At 37.6% G+C, this 15247-nt stretch overlaps 2 protein-coding genes across 11 annotated transcripts in view; one reads left to right on the top strand and one right to left on the bottom strand.

The window, feature by feature from the left end:
* sns (sticks and stones) overlaps nucleotides 1-15247 on the bottom strand; it is a 1009476-nt gene that overhangs the window by 779198 nt on the left and 215031 nt on the right. The window lies entirely within an intron of this gene.
* Nucleotides 1-15247, top strand: part of LOC137244290 (uncharacterized) — a 135282-nt gene that overhangs the window by 1809 nt on the left and 118226 nt on the right. The window lies entirely within an intron of this gene.

Here is a 15247-nt window from a genome sequence, read left to right as displayed (position 1 = left end):
CTGGGTTCAACTCCCGGGCAAAGCAACATCAAAATTTTAGAAATAAGATTTTTCAATTAGAAGAAAATTTTTCTAAGCGGGGTCGCCCCTCGGCAGTGTCTGGCAAGCGCTCCGATTGTATTTCTGCCATGAAAAGCTCTCAGTGAAAACTCATCTGCCTTGCAGATGCCGTTCGGAGTCGGCATAAAACATGTAGGTCCCGTCCGGCCAATTTGTAGGGAAAAATCAAGAGGAGCACGACGCAAATTGGAAGAGAAGCTCGGCCTTAGATCTCTTCGGAGGTTATCGCGCCTTACATTTATTTTTTTTATTGTTACCTATGATATTAGTGCTTTTATAAAATATCATGAACTTAGTTTTTTCGACATTTAATTTCAGTTTTCTAAGGCATAACCATTTGTATAGCGAGTCCAGGTCTTCTTGTACTTTCAGCATGGCACATTCTGTATATTTTTCACTTATGATAAGCAATGCATCATCCGCAAATATACGTAATTTACAATATTTTAAGCATCTTTTGTTGTTGTTGTTGTTGTAGCAATGCACGCCCCACCTAATAGCCGCGACCGATCACAAATTGTCATCAATATCCTCTAACGGGAGTCGAAGGAAACTTGCCGTTTCAACAGGGGTGGACCATAAGGAAAGGGGTGTTAGAGGCGTTGGTTCCACATTACAATTGAAGAGATGGTTGGTGTCATGTGGGGTCACATTGCAAGCGGGGCATACATTTTGTATGTCGGGGTTGATTCTGGATAGGTAAGAGTTTAACCTGTTACAGTATCCAGAACGAAGTTGAGCAAGAGTGACACGCGTTTCCCTGGGGAGTATGCGTTCCTCTTCCGCGAGTTTTGGATAATTTTCGTTAAGTACTGGATTCACCGGGCAATTCCCGGCATAAAGGTCCGACGCCTGTTTATGGAGTTCACCAAAGACCTGCTTGTGTTTTTTCACTTCATACGGCTGGGTTCTCAGGTGCCGTATTTCCTCAAAATTCTTACGGAGATGACTCCTTAAGCCCCTAGGCGGTGCTGGATCATCAATCAGATGTCTGTTGGGATGCCCAGGTTTCTGGGTATTCAACAGGAACTGTTTTGTCAGCATCTCATTTCTCTCCCTGATGGGGAGTATTCTCGCCTCATTAGGCAGATGGTGTTCTGGGAACATAAGAAGACAGCCCGTGGCGATTCTGAGAGCAGTATTTTGGCAGGCCTTAGTTTCTTCCAGTGGGTGATTTTTAGGCTTGGCGACCATATGGGTGACGGGTAGCACGTAATCGGCTGGCTAATTGCTTTGTATGTAGTCATGAGCGTTTCTTTATCTTTTCCCCAAGTACTGCCAGCGAGGGATTTGAGGATTTTGTTACGGCTCTGAATTCTCGGAACAATTGCGGCTGCGTGCTCACCAAAATGTAGATCCTGATCAAACGTCACACCTAAGATTTTGGGGTGTAGCGTAGTGCCATCGACGTGGATGTTCAAATTGGTCGACATTTGGGACGTCCATGTTGTAAATAAGGTACGGAATATTTAGTCGGTGATAATGCCAGGTTTCGCGAGGCGAAAAAACTGGAGAGATCAGGGAGGTAGCCGTTTATTTTATTGCATATCGCATCAATCTTTGGGCCTGGGCCTGTGTCCATTATTTTGCAGTCATCGGCGTAGGAAACGATTGTGACTCCTTCCGGTGGTGAAGGTAGCTTGGATATGTAGAAATTAAACAAAAGTGGGGATAGGACACCACCCTGTGGCACCCCTTGTTTAATTCTCCTTGGTTTTGATATTTCGTTTCTAAATTGCACCGATGCCTGCCGACCACCCAGATAATTTGCGGTCCACCTTTTAAGACATGAGGGAAGGGTAGACCCTTCCAGGTCTTGCAGTAACGAGCCATGGTTGACCGTATCAAAAGTTGTTGATAGGTCTAGCGCTACGAGTACTGTTCTATGGTGGGGATATTGATTTTAACCGCAATTTATCTGGGTGCTAATGGCATTTAGCGCGGTGGTAGCGCTATGGAGTTTTCTGAAGCCATGCTGATGAGGGGCTAGCTGCAAATTTGCTTGGAAATAAGGGAGCCAAATGGCGTCAAGCGTCTTTGCCACTGGCGATAGGAGAGATATCGGACGATACGACTCACCTATTTTAGCTGGTTTCCCAGGCTTTAGTAGCGGGACCACCTTGGCCATTTTCCATTTCTCAGGTATGACAAAGGTGGAAAGAGACAGGTTGAAGACATGCGCTAAATATTTGAAACCCTCTTTCCCTAGGCTTTTAAGCATCGGCATGGCTATGCCGTCTGGGCCCACTGCTTTGGATGGTTTAGCACGACCAATGGCGTCCTCAACCTCTTTAGCGGTGATGGTGATTGGTGACGCGTAGGATGCATTATATATTGTCGGCAGAAGGCGCTCGCGCATTTTCTCGCGGCCGAAAGCACTTTGTCGCCAAAGGCGATGGAAACTTTGTCTATGTGCTTAGTCGGATTCGATAGGGACTCTACGGTGGACCAAAGTTTACCCACACCGGTAGAGAGGTTACAAACTCTTAGGTGCTCCTCCCATTTCGCCCGCTTGTGTTCATCCACAAGCAATCTGATGCGTTGGTTTATATCCCTTATTTGGGGGTCGCCTGGATCATGCTGTCTTATAAGGTCACGTTCTCTCGCTAAGTTTGAGGCCTACACCGGGAAGTGGGCCCGGATTTCGGGAATTCTCCCGGCGGGAATGAAATGTGCCGAGGCGGATTTAATGACCTTACGGAAGGCACGCTCCCCTTGGCGGGCATCAGTCGGGATAGGGAGGGCAGCAAAGCGGCTGTCTGTAAAGGATTTATATTCTTCCCACTTTCCTTTATTGAAGTTTATGAAAGTGCGTTTTTCAGTGACGATGAAGTTGGCGGTACGCTCAAGCGAAATAAGTATGGGCAGGTGGTCGGATGCCAATGTTACCATCGGCTGCCAGTTGACGCAGTTTACGAGTTCTGCGCTCACGATTGAGATATCTGGCGAGCTGTGACAGCTTCCTACCATATGTGTGGGGGCGTCTCCGTTTATTGTGCAGAACGTCGTTTCTTCTATTTGATCCGCCAACATCTCACCCCTACTGTCCGCCCGCAAGTTTGAATGCCATAGATCATGATGGGCATTGAAATCGCCTAAGATAATGCGATTGTTGCCAGTGAGTAAGGCCCTGATATTAGGGCGGTATCCACTGGGGCAACAGGTGGCAGGAGGGATGTAGATGTTGATGATTTCTAGGTTTGCATCGCCTGACCGGAGAGATAGGCCTTGACGTTCTAAGACATTGTCCCTGCGGTCGATGCCAGGATCAAATATATAATATTGCACAGAGTGGTGTATGATAAACGCGAGACCGCCTCCATTTCCGCTCTCGCGGTCTTTCCTGTGGACATTATACCCAGAGCAGGTCTGCAATGCAGATGTTGCTGTGAGTTTAGTCTCTTGAATCGCAGCAATGCGGATGTTGTGCCGCTTCATGAAATCGCCTACCTCCGTAATCTTCCCAGTTAGTCCATTACAGTTTAATTGCAGAATTCTGAAGTGCATAAGTAGAGACGTCGCCACTCTGGGGGTAAGTGACGGGTGACTACGCCTGGGTTGTGGAAGGCCAGGACGCAATATCTGTTGTGGCCCTGGGACTGGGCGTCCTTGGGCAAGCATTGGGGTACCCGGATGATTTGGGTTTGCGACCTGGCAACATGGCGCGATGAAACCCGTCGGGGGGTTGCCGTCGCGGAGACCAGAACATCTAGGAAAGTGGCACCATCCAAGGCAGGAGCTGCATTGGGCGGATGTCGCAAACCTATATATTCTGTGCTGGCAGACGGTGCAAACGGAGGTAGGGACTAAGAGTCTGTTTCCCTGACCTGCACGATTGCTGCCGGAAAAGAGGGGGGGGGGGGGGGGAGAAGACGGGGGCAGGGGCTGATGCTCAGCATTGCTACCAACTCTACTACGAAGGTAGTAGTTATGAGTGGTATCAGCTGTTTGAGTTGTTGGCGCCGTGGGGCGCGAGCAGCAGCGGGTACTTGTTGTGGCTTGCTGTGCAGCGGGGCTGCTGGAAGGTAGTGGGGGCGCCTAGGCGTAGACTACGGGACGCCCTTGGGCGTGAACAGCAAGGAGCCACAAAAAATTTATAAAAGTTACGTGGGCGTCGGGTTTTGGGATCAAGCCCAGAACAACCTGTCCGATGCAACCATCCCTTGCACGAGACACACTGAACAAAGTATGACCGTCCTAAAAAGATTCTTTTCCGGCAGATGCAGCAAAACCATTTCTGAGGACCGGGATCAGGAGACGGACCCGGATTGGATTCGATGCCTTCCCGGAGTAAGAGAATATGGAGCAGTCCTGCTGCAAGGAGCTGCTGGGAGGATGACAATTTGTGGGAGGGACGAAGCAAATTAGATGGGGTTACACTGAAATGACAGTCCTTGGTCGGAAAAAATCCCGAGTCGCTCCGGTACATAGAACCGACTGCCTTGGGAAGCGTTAAGCATATTTTCGTTCTCTGCTTTCTGTCGCTCAAATAACTCCGGAACCATTCCAACGCCTTTCCTCTTATACTAATTTTAAACATAACGTCCAATAACTCAGATCTATCGACAGTTTCAAAAGCCCGTTTTAAGTCCAAGAAGACAGACACCGTAAATTTTTTGTCCGCTATGTCTTCTTTCAAATCTGCAATTACCATATTTAACGCTGTTTCACAAGAATGGCTCTTCCTGAATCCCGATTGTTCTGGGATAATCACATTGTGCTTCTCTAAGAATGCCACAAGTTGATTCTTATCTGGTTAAAAACATATTTTACTTTTTTTATTGCGATGAATAATTTAAAGTAATTGAAATATGTTCCTACTTATGTATTTATATTAATCACGAGAATTCATTATAATTTGATTTTAAGTTCTTTGGGCCCTTAACCCAGATACGCCGAGCGTACTACATGTAGTACACCTGGTTTTTTCAAAATATTTCGTAAACAGTAACTTAAACTAAGTAACCAACCTGTCGCTGTGCTACTGTGCCAGACAGGCATCATACTTGGCTTTGAAAAAAATGTCTGTTGCAATACCTTGATTACCTTTTTTAATATCAAAAATGCGAGTTTTGTGAAATTGTAAAACGTGTGAAGATGTCGCGTAATTGGTAAGACAAAAATATTTAAGCCTATTTTGTTTTGTTCTGTTTTATGTATATTTTTATTAGAAATAGTTGTAGAAATTGAGGTACACCAGTAGTGAAAGTGTTAAACCCAATTATGTGATTTTTGTTGATTTATTTCCTGACGTACTAGATTACAAAGAAAATTAAAAAAACAAAAAATTTTTTGTTTTCAGTTTTTAACTTTAAATGAAATAATAAGTACTCTAGAAGAATAAAAACGATTTTTCCTATATAACGAAAAATTACCGCTTTTTCCTTGTGTATGTGCCGAGCGTACTACACCCTACAAAATCGTTTAAAAAATATTTTTTTTTTTAATTTATCTTAATTTCTGTAATATTTTATGTTATAAGAACGGTATTAACTTCGGCATATCTGAGTTAAGAAAAGGGAGGTATATTGGCTTTTTAGTCAATATGTATTAGTGTGTAATTACTGAAATGTATTAAAAATTGTATCTGCCATATAGCCTTAGCGTAATCTCTAAACGGGTTAAGAAATGGGAGGTATATTGGCTTTTTAGTCAATATGTATTAGTGTGTAATTACTGTAATGTATTAAAAATTGTATCTGCCATATAGTCTTAGCGTTATCTATAAATAACGCGTTTGATCTCCGAAGAATTTTTAAATAAATCAGCGAGTTTATCACCTATTTTTGTGTTTGTTTGGTTGTGAACGTTTAAAATAATAGTTGTAATTGAAGATTAAAGAAATACTAAATAACAAGTGTTTTTTTAAGTTTTTACAATCTTTTTGAGTATGCGGTTTGCAATCGAGTGTTTGCCAAACAACTGCCGAGAGTTACCCACTTAGAAAAACTTGTTTTCTTTTATATAATATCTGTCAAAGAGTAGTGAAATTTTTATGTTCAAATTTTTTTGTTTGTTAATAACATACATATGTATATTCATTCAAGAAATTCGATTGGAAAAATAAAAAAAATTTATTTTGGATTTAATCAGCTGTCAATGTTACATAAACAAATCAGTTGTCCATCTTCAAGACCGTATTAATTTTTGTAAAACTACTCTTTTTTACAAATAAATTTTGCATTATTTTATTACTTATGTAGGAAGACGGACATCTGATTTATTTATGAAATAAAAGTTTGTTTATTTGTTGTGAAATTAATTATTGCTAGCTGTCTAGCTCCTAAATATCAACTTTAGAATAAGCCTTGAACTGTCGAATTTAAAACAGGTACGTAACTCACCACCTTTGTACCAGTCCATAACAATCTACTTTCGAACTAGCCTAAAACTGTCAAGTTTGGAGCAAGTCCCGAGCTAACCACCTTTGCAACGATCCATAACTATTTACTTTTAAGCTAGCGGAGAACAATTCATTTTAGTACCAGTTTAGATCTAGATCGAAAGTTATGCAACGGGTGGTAATTGCCACTTCCTAGATCATCGCCATGTAAAAGTAGACAGTTTAAAGCTTTGATTGGGGATAGAGCAGGAGCTAGTACCATACACAAAATGTATAGTTCGACGCTACTTCTATGCTAGTTCTATTCCCTGCAGGGCATACATAGCTTATGCCTATATGATACTTGCTTTTTTCCTGTATTTTGAGCTTGAAATACTGAGGAAACTTTACCGGCACGTCTAACTACAAAAACAATTTTCCAATGTACCAGTATTTTTCTGCCACAAAATAGCGCAGGAAAATATTTGCGAATAGATGACTACTACATTTCTTTCATAAACAAATTTATTTCTTGTATTGAATTTGTGCAAATTTTTCAAAATAAAAACCAAATTTTCATCAAAAAAAATAGTCAGAAAAAACCAAAAGAAAAATTTAGTGCCACATGGGTGTTATTAAACACAAGGAACAAACTCACTTTCTAAAAATTAAAATTTTTTATAAAATCTTATGAATTCAATTGGAGGCTGAAATAAAGTCCGTCCGATACAATACTCTTTTAGTAATATTTGATTGGAAATGCTTGAAATTTTTAATCCATTCCGCTTGGCGATTTTTATGTCGTTCATTATAGAGGCCGACCTTTCTTCGGCTGCACTATTGTGAGGTAATATTACAAAGGAGCATATTTGTTCACTCAAATTTTCAAACAAATTTTCTTCTAGAAGACTACTTTCACTTCCCAATTTAATCCATGCTTTAAGAATATCGTCGAAAAATATCTTTTCTATTTTTTCCTTATCATATAACATTAATGATCGCCATTCGTTAAGAATTCCCATGGAAGTCTGGTGAAATGGAAAAGCTTTAAGTAAGCGAACAATCGTTGTCATTTGACTAGATTGAATATTTTTTGCATCAAAATATTCCAAAAGGTGTAATTTTTCGTCTTCGAAATTGAATCGTTTTTAATTTCCTTACGAAGGCAAACGTTGGTAGATTTTTGGGCTTTGGTGGTAGAAGTGGTAGAAAATGAAAATGGGCTAAAAAGTTGGTAGATCTACCAATAAAGTGGTAAAGTCCGTGCACTGACTAGGAGTCTTTTTAGACATTGGCGGGGCTTTCAATAATGTTTATAAATGGGCGATCATGGATAGTCTTAACTACAATAAATTAGATCCAGCCATAACCAGGTGGATCGGCTGCATGTTAAATTGTGGGAAGATTACCTCAGAATAGGGATTGTATGAGGCCGCGAAATCAGTGGACAGGGGTACGCCGCAGGTTGGGCTGCTATCTGCTCTGCTAAGGACCCTGGTCATCATCCAACTGCTCAGGCAGTTCGATTAGGGACCCCTAAAATTTTCCGCTTACGAATATGACGTTGCAATTGTTATAGGTCTTTGATGGTTCGGGCGGTTCAGGATATTCATACCGGGTTGACAGCCAACGCAAAAAGCAGAGAGACGGATATGGTTTTGTTTACTAAGAGGTACAAGTAATAAAATAGTAAAATTATAAAACTAATTGGTTTTAATTTAAAATTCGTTCATCAACTTTTACAATTAATTCGAAACTGAAAATAATTATACCAAATATTTCAAAGCTTGCTTATATTTCTTTGCCAAGATCTCTAGATCGATTTACAGTAGATCAGTTTACATTTGACTTTTTTACAGTCGGCCTTTCCTGATTAATTAATACGACCTCGTATCAGTTTACATCTTTACCTTCGGATTCATCTTCTGCACAACATATGTCGCCGATTTCTTTTGGTTCACAGTTATCGCTATTCGTGTGGCGTTTTATTAGTAGTTCCGTTTCGCATGGTATTGATAGACCATTGAATTTTGCTTAATTCATTATCCCATTTATCGTCTGCAGTCGTAGATGGTAAAAGCATTGACAGAACCGTTCGATTTGTACGATCTGCATGGGCATTCGCACTGCATTTAAAATATGCTTAATAGAATTTTCCTGACAATACTGTTGGAATTGTTTGGATGTAAACGCTGGTCCGTAATCAGTTACAATACATTCTGGATTCCAACATAATTGTTGATTTCTTTCAACAGCTCAACAACATGCTTCGTTGCGGTACCCTTTACTGCTCGGAAAATCGTGAATTTGGCAAACGAATCAACTACAACGAGAACATAATCATTACGCTTAGCTGACTTCGGAAATGGACCTAATTGAACTAAATGAATCGTTTTAAACGGTATTGGTTCAATATCACTGAAATGATATTGACCTTCTTTCATACCACCCGCTTTTTTGTTGTACGCGCATTCGATGCAGGCAGCATATACTTTTTAATATAATTTCGCATTCCTGAAAACCAAAAGTTCATTCGAAGCTTCTCGTAAATTTTGTCAACGTCAAGATGACCAGATTTTACATGACAGTCATGAACTATCTGCCATTTTAACGATTTTGGCACAATCCAAAGACGTTGATTATTTACCATGCGATACAACTGTCCCTTTACGAGACAATAATCAACTTTAAATTGCTTATCGTTTTCCTGAAATTTTTTAACAATTTCTTTAATGTTGTCACCTTGAAGTTGCATACTATAAACCCAGTCGTCTTCTTCAATCTACACCTTATCTATTTTTAGTGAAGCAGTTTCGATATCATTAGGCGGTTCATCTGGGTTTCGACTGATTGCATCAACATGTAACATACGCTGTCCTGATCGATGTTCTACTTCTATTTCAAAATCTTGTATACGTAACCACCATCGAGCGATTCGGAAATTAATTCCTTTTTTGCATGGCAGGTTTGATTGCACTGCAATTAGTAGCAACTTTGACGTTTTTGCCAGGCACATAATAACGAAATATTTCAACCGCAGCTAACGTTTCCAACTCATAACTATGATATTTACGTTCTTCTCTTATTGTAGATCGAGAATAATAAGCGGCAGCCTTCCAATCGTCTACTTCTCTCTGTAAAAGTACACCCGCCAAACCTATTGAACTTGCATCGGTGTGAATTTGATGTTCTGCATTTGTTCGATATGCAGCTACTACTGGTTTCTTAACCAAAGCAGATTTCAATTTATTGAATGAATCTATTTGCGCTTCTTTATACTCGAAAGTTTGATCTTTACGTAATAGCATTCGTAAAGGTTCGGAAATAAAAGCGTAACATGGTACAAATTTTCGAAAATAGCCTGATAAGCCTAAAAACTGTCGCACTTCAGTTAAATTTCGAGGCTCAGGAAAGTTTTGAACAGCAGCTGTCTTTACGCTTCATGGACAGATTCCATTTGGCGTCAACTCGTGACCAAGGAACTGTATTGATTGAGGAGGGGGGTATCCGAGGGGGCCCGCGATTTAGAGCTACTATGACATTTTTTTTAATACAGGATAGTCTTTAGTTGTTCGATGTGCAATTTTTAAGCCGCATTTCAAAAGCAACGAAAATCTCCATTTCGTTTTAATAATATAGTGAAGTGTGAAAAATAAAAATCTATATATATAAAAAGAAAGGCTAAAATGTGTTAGTTAGGCGCCGGTGTTTGAAGAGATGCGTCGGTCGATTTTGTTCAAACTTTCACACAAGTTGCGTAAACCTCACGCGGTGGTTACTACAGGTACAGGGTCTCGAGATATAGGCCAAAACGTGGGCCAGTGAATGCCTAGACAGTGTTTATACAATATGCATATCAAATGAAAGCTGTTGATGAGTGCTTTGGTACAGAGTAATATATTATCCAGAGACGGACTTGGACTGGGATTAGGACTAGGCCTGGGACTGAGACTCGGAGTGGGACTGGGACTGTGATAAAATACATAACACCCTCTGGGACAGGCAATAATTATTCAACATTTATATTAATGATATAAATTCTGTTTTGAAATTCAGCTCCATAAAACTTTTCGCTGATGATACTCTAATTTCTATAAATGGCAAAAATGAAAATGATATAAGAATCAAGTTACAAAGTGACTTAAACGAACTTTATAGCTGGCTGTGTACAAACAAACTTAAAATTAATATAGAAAAAACTAAATACATGCTTATTTCAAGAAAAAACATTGCTAATTTTTAAACTATTACAATAAATAATATTGAAATAGAAAAAGTAAATACGATTAAATATTTGGGTGTTCAGATTGATTGCAAATTAAAATTTGATGCCCATGTTGACTATTCAGTAAGTAAAATAGCAAAAAAATTATGGTTTATTCAAAGAACTTGTAAAAACTTAAGTAATTATTACAAAGTAAAGGTTTATAGATCCATAGTTGAGCCTTACTTTATTTATTGCTCAACAATATTTTTTATTATGAAAGACTCGCCAATTGATAAGTTGCAAAAAATGCAAAATAAAGCAATGCGCTTTATTTTAAGCAAACGTTATGATACTCCTATAAAAGACATGCTTCTAAGTTTAAATTGGATGAGCGTTAAACAACAAATATTCTCCAACACAATGAAATTTATTTATAATATAAAGCACGGAATTTTGCCAGAGTATCTCAGAACAGGTATTATATTTAATTACGAGGTCCATGATATAAATACAAGGCAGAGAAATAATTTTAAATTGCCAAATTATAAAACAGAATCGGAACAAAATAGTATTTTTTACAAAGGGTTGAAATACTTCAACGAACTACCTGAATATATAAAAAGTTGGGATAGAAACTTATTTAGCAGACGGTTGTATGACTACACCAAATCTAGGCCGATTAAGTGATATATTCGTTGAGATTTAAATGCATTACTGATACATGTGTCATAATTAAACAAATTTTTTTTTTTTTTTAATTTAAAAATTTAGATTAAGTACACATTGTTAATTAATGCAATCATATTTTTAAGTTTTGAACTAGGCTCTTAGAGTCGTAATAAATATATAATATATAATAAGGGAGGCAGAAGAATGAGAAGGAATTGAGAGAAGAGAAAAGAGAGAAGGAGATAGAATGAGACGAAGATGGAGATAGGTGAAGCGAAAAAGACGGAGGGAGGAGTGAATAAAAGGATGAGGAAAAAGTGAAGAGGGGGGGAGGGCAGAGTCAGACAGAAAAAGCTTATTAAAATGTACGCAGATAGGCCAAATTTAGGGCAGGACAACGTCTGTCGGGTCTTCTAGTTGTATATATATTTTTTTTTGGATTAAGTGTTACATTCAAGTTACGAAGTACTTGAAAAATTCGCTCAAGTTTCTCAAACATTTCAACAACTGAATTACTTCCAAAGAGTATGTCATCCATATAATGCAACATATCACCCGTTTGTTCTTGAATTCGTGCCATTAAACGTTGAAAGACGGTTGGCGCATTCTTCAACCCAAATGGCATTCGCTTGAATTCATAAAGACCTTCTGTCGTAATAAAAGCTGTATATTTCCGACTATTGGATTCGATTGGAATTTGGTAATACACGCTATTTAAATCGAGTACGGAGAAATATTTAAACTGCATGGCTTCATGCAGACGATCCTCTATATTTGGCATTGCATATACTTCTTTTTTTGTATCTTGATTCAATCAGACTGAGATTCACAAAAAATATCATTATCTAACAAATCTTTTATCGTATTCGAAACCACATTTTTTTTTTGGTTCGGGAACTCTTTATGGACGTTGACAGATGGGCTCGGCACAATCGAAATCAATTTTCATTTCAATGAGACTAGTTTTACCAATTTCACTTAAATTTTCAGCAAAAGCATCTCGGTACTCTGCTAAAAGCTTCGTTAGTTGCAATTTTCTGATATCGTACGTTGTGTTATTTTCTGATTTTATTTTATAAATTTTAGAAATGTGATTAAAAATCAACATACCGTTATTAATAATTACAATAAAGTCATTTATGAGAATTTCGTGCTCTAAAAGCACATCAGTTCACAAAAAATCATCTTGAACGACATACATATCAGGTTGCAAATTTACTGTATCAACTTGCATACTAACGTTAATTTTATTTTTAGAAATTTTCGTACCACCACATATACCTTTCATTTTTATTATACAGGGCATAATTTTACAATTTATTTTTTAGCTATTGACTCGGATTTTGGATTTAATCAGCTGTCAATGTTACATAAACAAGTCAGTTGTCATCTTCAAGACCGTATTAATTTTTGTAAAACTACTCTTTTTTATAAGCTTTTATTTACTTTCACTTTTGTTGTCTGTAATGGAATCTTTCAAGTTAAATTTGATACACTTCCCGGTGTCCGATTGAGCTGAAATTTTGCACACATGTATAACTCCGATGACAATGCAATATTACTTTGTTAGAATTCGATAAATTAATTTTGAATTTAGATTTGTATTTACTTTGGCATAACAGCCTAAGTCCCATACAAACACGCCGGTACCTATCCGTGGATTGTGATATTTGGACGTGGTGAATCACGTGTCACGCGTGGTGAATCTCATCGCTTGCGAAAAGCGGAGACACAACCCTCTGTTGTATTTCTGTGTATAACCAACATAGCTGAATTTTTAAGGCTGTTTAACCCTGTAATCTTTTCTGTAATTTATTTTGCTTTTGGAAAAATTACCTATTTGAAAAAAGCTGGCTGAAAAATATTGGCATAATAGCTTAAGTTAAATCAAGAATGGAAAATCTTTGGAAAATTTGAGCAGATGTGGCAATTTCGCGCGTCCGTTGAACGAAATATTGACAATCTGCTGATCATCGCTAAGAAATTAGCGACATTCCATCAACTAAGCAGCACTTTAGCAATACTACTGTTATTATTTGGCCGCTCAAACACACAAATATTAATTGTGCATTAAATCTAAAATATACAAATACACCATAATAATTTACACGGCCAAAGCCATAATAATTCACACGGGTCATCAATTCTTTCTCTGATTCAAAATCTGAACTACCAGCGCTACCGTCAACAGCTCAGTGTCATCACTGCCAGTAGCGCCAATAACACCAAACTCGTGCCTGACACACAAAAGTCGTTTCACTCAATAGCGCAAGTAAAATGTACTACGCACTCACTACTAAGAAGCGTCAAAAATTCGCTTGGAGTAATTTCGTCAATGAGCTACCATTGAGCTGGCACCGCATTGGCGCTGGCGCCATGCAATTTACATCACTAAAATTGCGCGAATGCCCAGGCTCATGACTTCAGTACTTATATTTACAATGCTTTAAACTTTAAATCAGGGATGCACCTTAACGTTAAGCTAATCGTTTATCAAAAAATTTCCACCGTTTCCGTTGAAACACTTCGAAATATTATCGATAAAGAAATTATCAAGATAAATTGTATCTCGTTTTTAACCGAAACGAAAAGCTTTCGTTAACGTTAAAAACGTTAACAAAAACGTAATACTTTATGTTTGAATTGTGCTGGCAATGCTATAGCCATGGTGAAGCCGTAAGGTGCTAACAGCGAGCGAACATACACACACAAACTCCATGTAATTTGTTTATGTAATTCGTTGATGGTAATGTCAAAAATACTCTGAGAAATGTTCGTACTGTCAAAATTCATGAGAAAAGTTGCAATCAGCTTGGCTAATGCTTTCACCTTTAATGATTCCGCCATCAATCAGCTTTGCCAGCATAGTTTGAAATTAATAGTCAGCATAAACGATCTGATTTCGTTTTGATATGGCAGAAAACGAAACAAAATCATTTCGTTAATTTGACGTTCTTAACGTTAATAAACGAAACGAAATGACTTTGTTTCGTTTATTAACGTTAATTATCGTAACGAAATGATATCGGTTCGTTGGTTAAGCATGCCTGCTTTAAATACACCTCTGAAGTTGCTGCGCATAAAATGTGTACTAATAAATTCCAATACGCATTCTACGCAGATGTAACTGATATATGTGTTTTTGTTTCACCCCCTATACTTATATTTAAAGCTTTTATAAGAACAAGCTTCTATTACTTGTTAATAAAACGAACTAAAAAGTAAAAAATAAAATTAAAGAAAAAAAACTTTTTTAAAAATAAGCTTTTATTATTTTCGTTAATAAAATTAACTAAAAAGTAAACAATAAATTGACTCTAAAGAAATATAACACTTTATAAGTTCATTGTAAGCTTAAACGATAATTAGGCTTTTTCGTCTGCGACAAAAAAATTCTATATTGTACATAATTATATATTTTTAACATTAAAACTTTACACCTAAATTATTAAATCTTACAGTTTATATCACAGTCCTAATTGTTCTAATAAAAGCATGTTACATTGCGATAGCAAGAAAAGGAGATCCTAAATGTTCTCAATTATACCATCAAAATTTAACACGTTTTTTATTAGAACAATTAGGACTGTGATATAAACTGTAAGATTTAATAATTTAGGTGTAAAGTTTTAATGTTAAAAATATATAATTATGTACAATATAGAATTTTTTTGTCGCAGACGAAAAAGCCTAATTATCGTTTAAGCTTACAATGAACTTATAAAGTGTTATATTTCTTTAGAGTCAATTTATTGTTTACTTTTTAGTTAATTTTATTAACCAAAATAATAAAAGCTTATTTTTAAAAAAGTTTTTTTTTCTTTAATTTTATTATAATTATAAGCTTTTATTTACTTTCACTTTTATTGTCTGTAATGGAATCTTGCAAGTTAAATTTGATACACTTCCCGGTGTCCGATTGAGCTGAAATTTTGCACACATGTATAACTCCGATGACAATGCAATATTACTTTGTTAGAATTCGATAA

This window comes from Eurosta solidaginis, chromosome 3 (assembly GCF_040869045.1).
Source record: "Eurosta solidaginis isolate ZX-2024a chromosome 3, ASM4086904v1, whole genome shotgun sequence".
Taxonomy (NCBI): domain Eukaryota; kingdom Metazoa; phylum Arthropoda; class Insecta; order Diptera; family Tephritidae; genus Eurosta; species Eurosta solidaginis.
The sequence above is the reverse complement of the archived record's forward strand: the minus strand, read 5'-3'. Positions and strand labels throughout refer to the sequence as shown.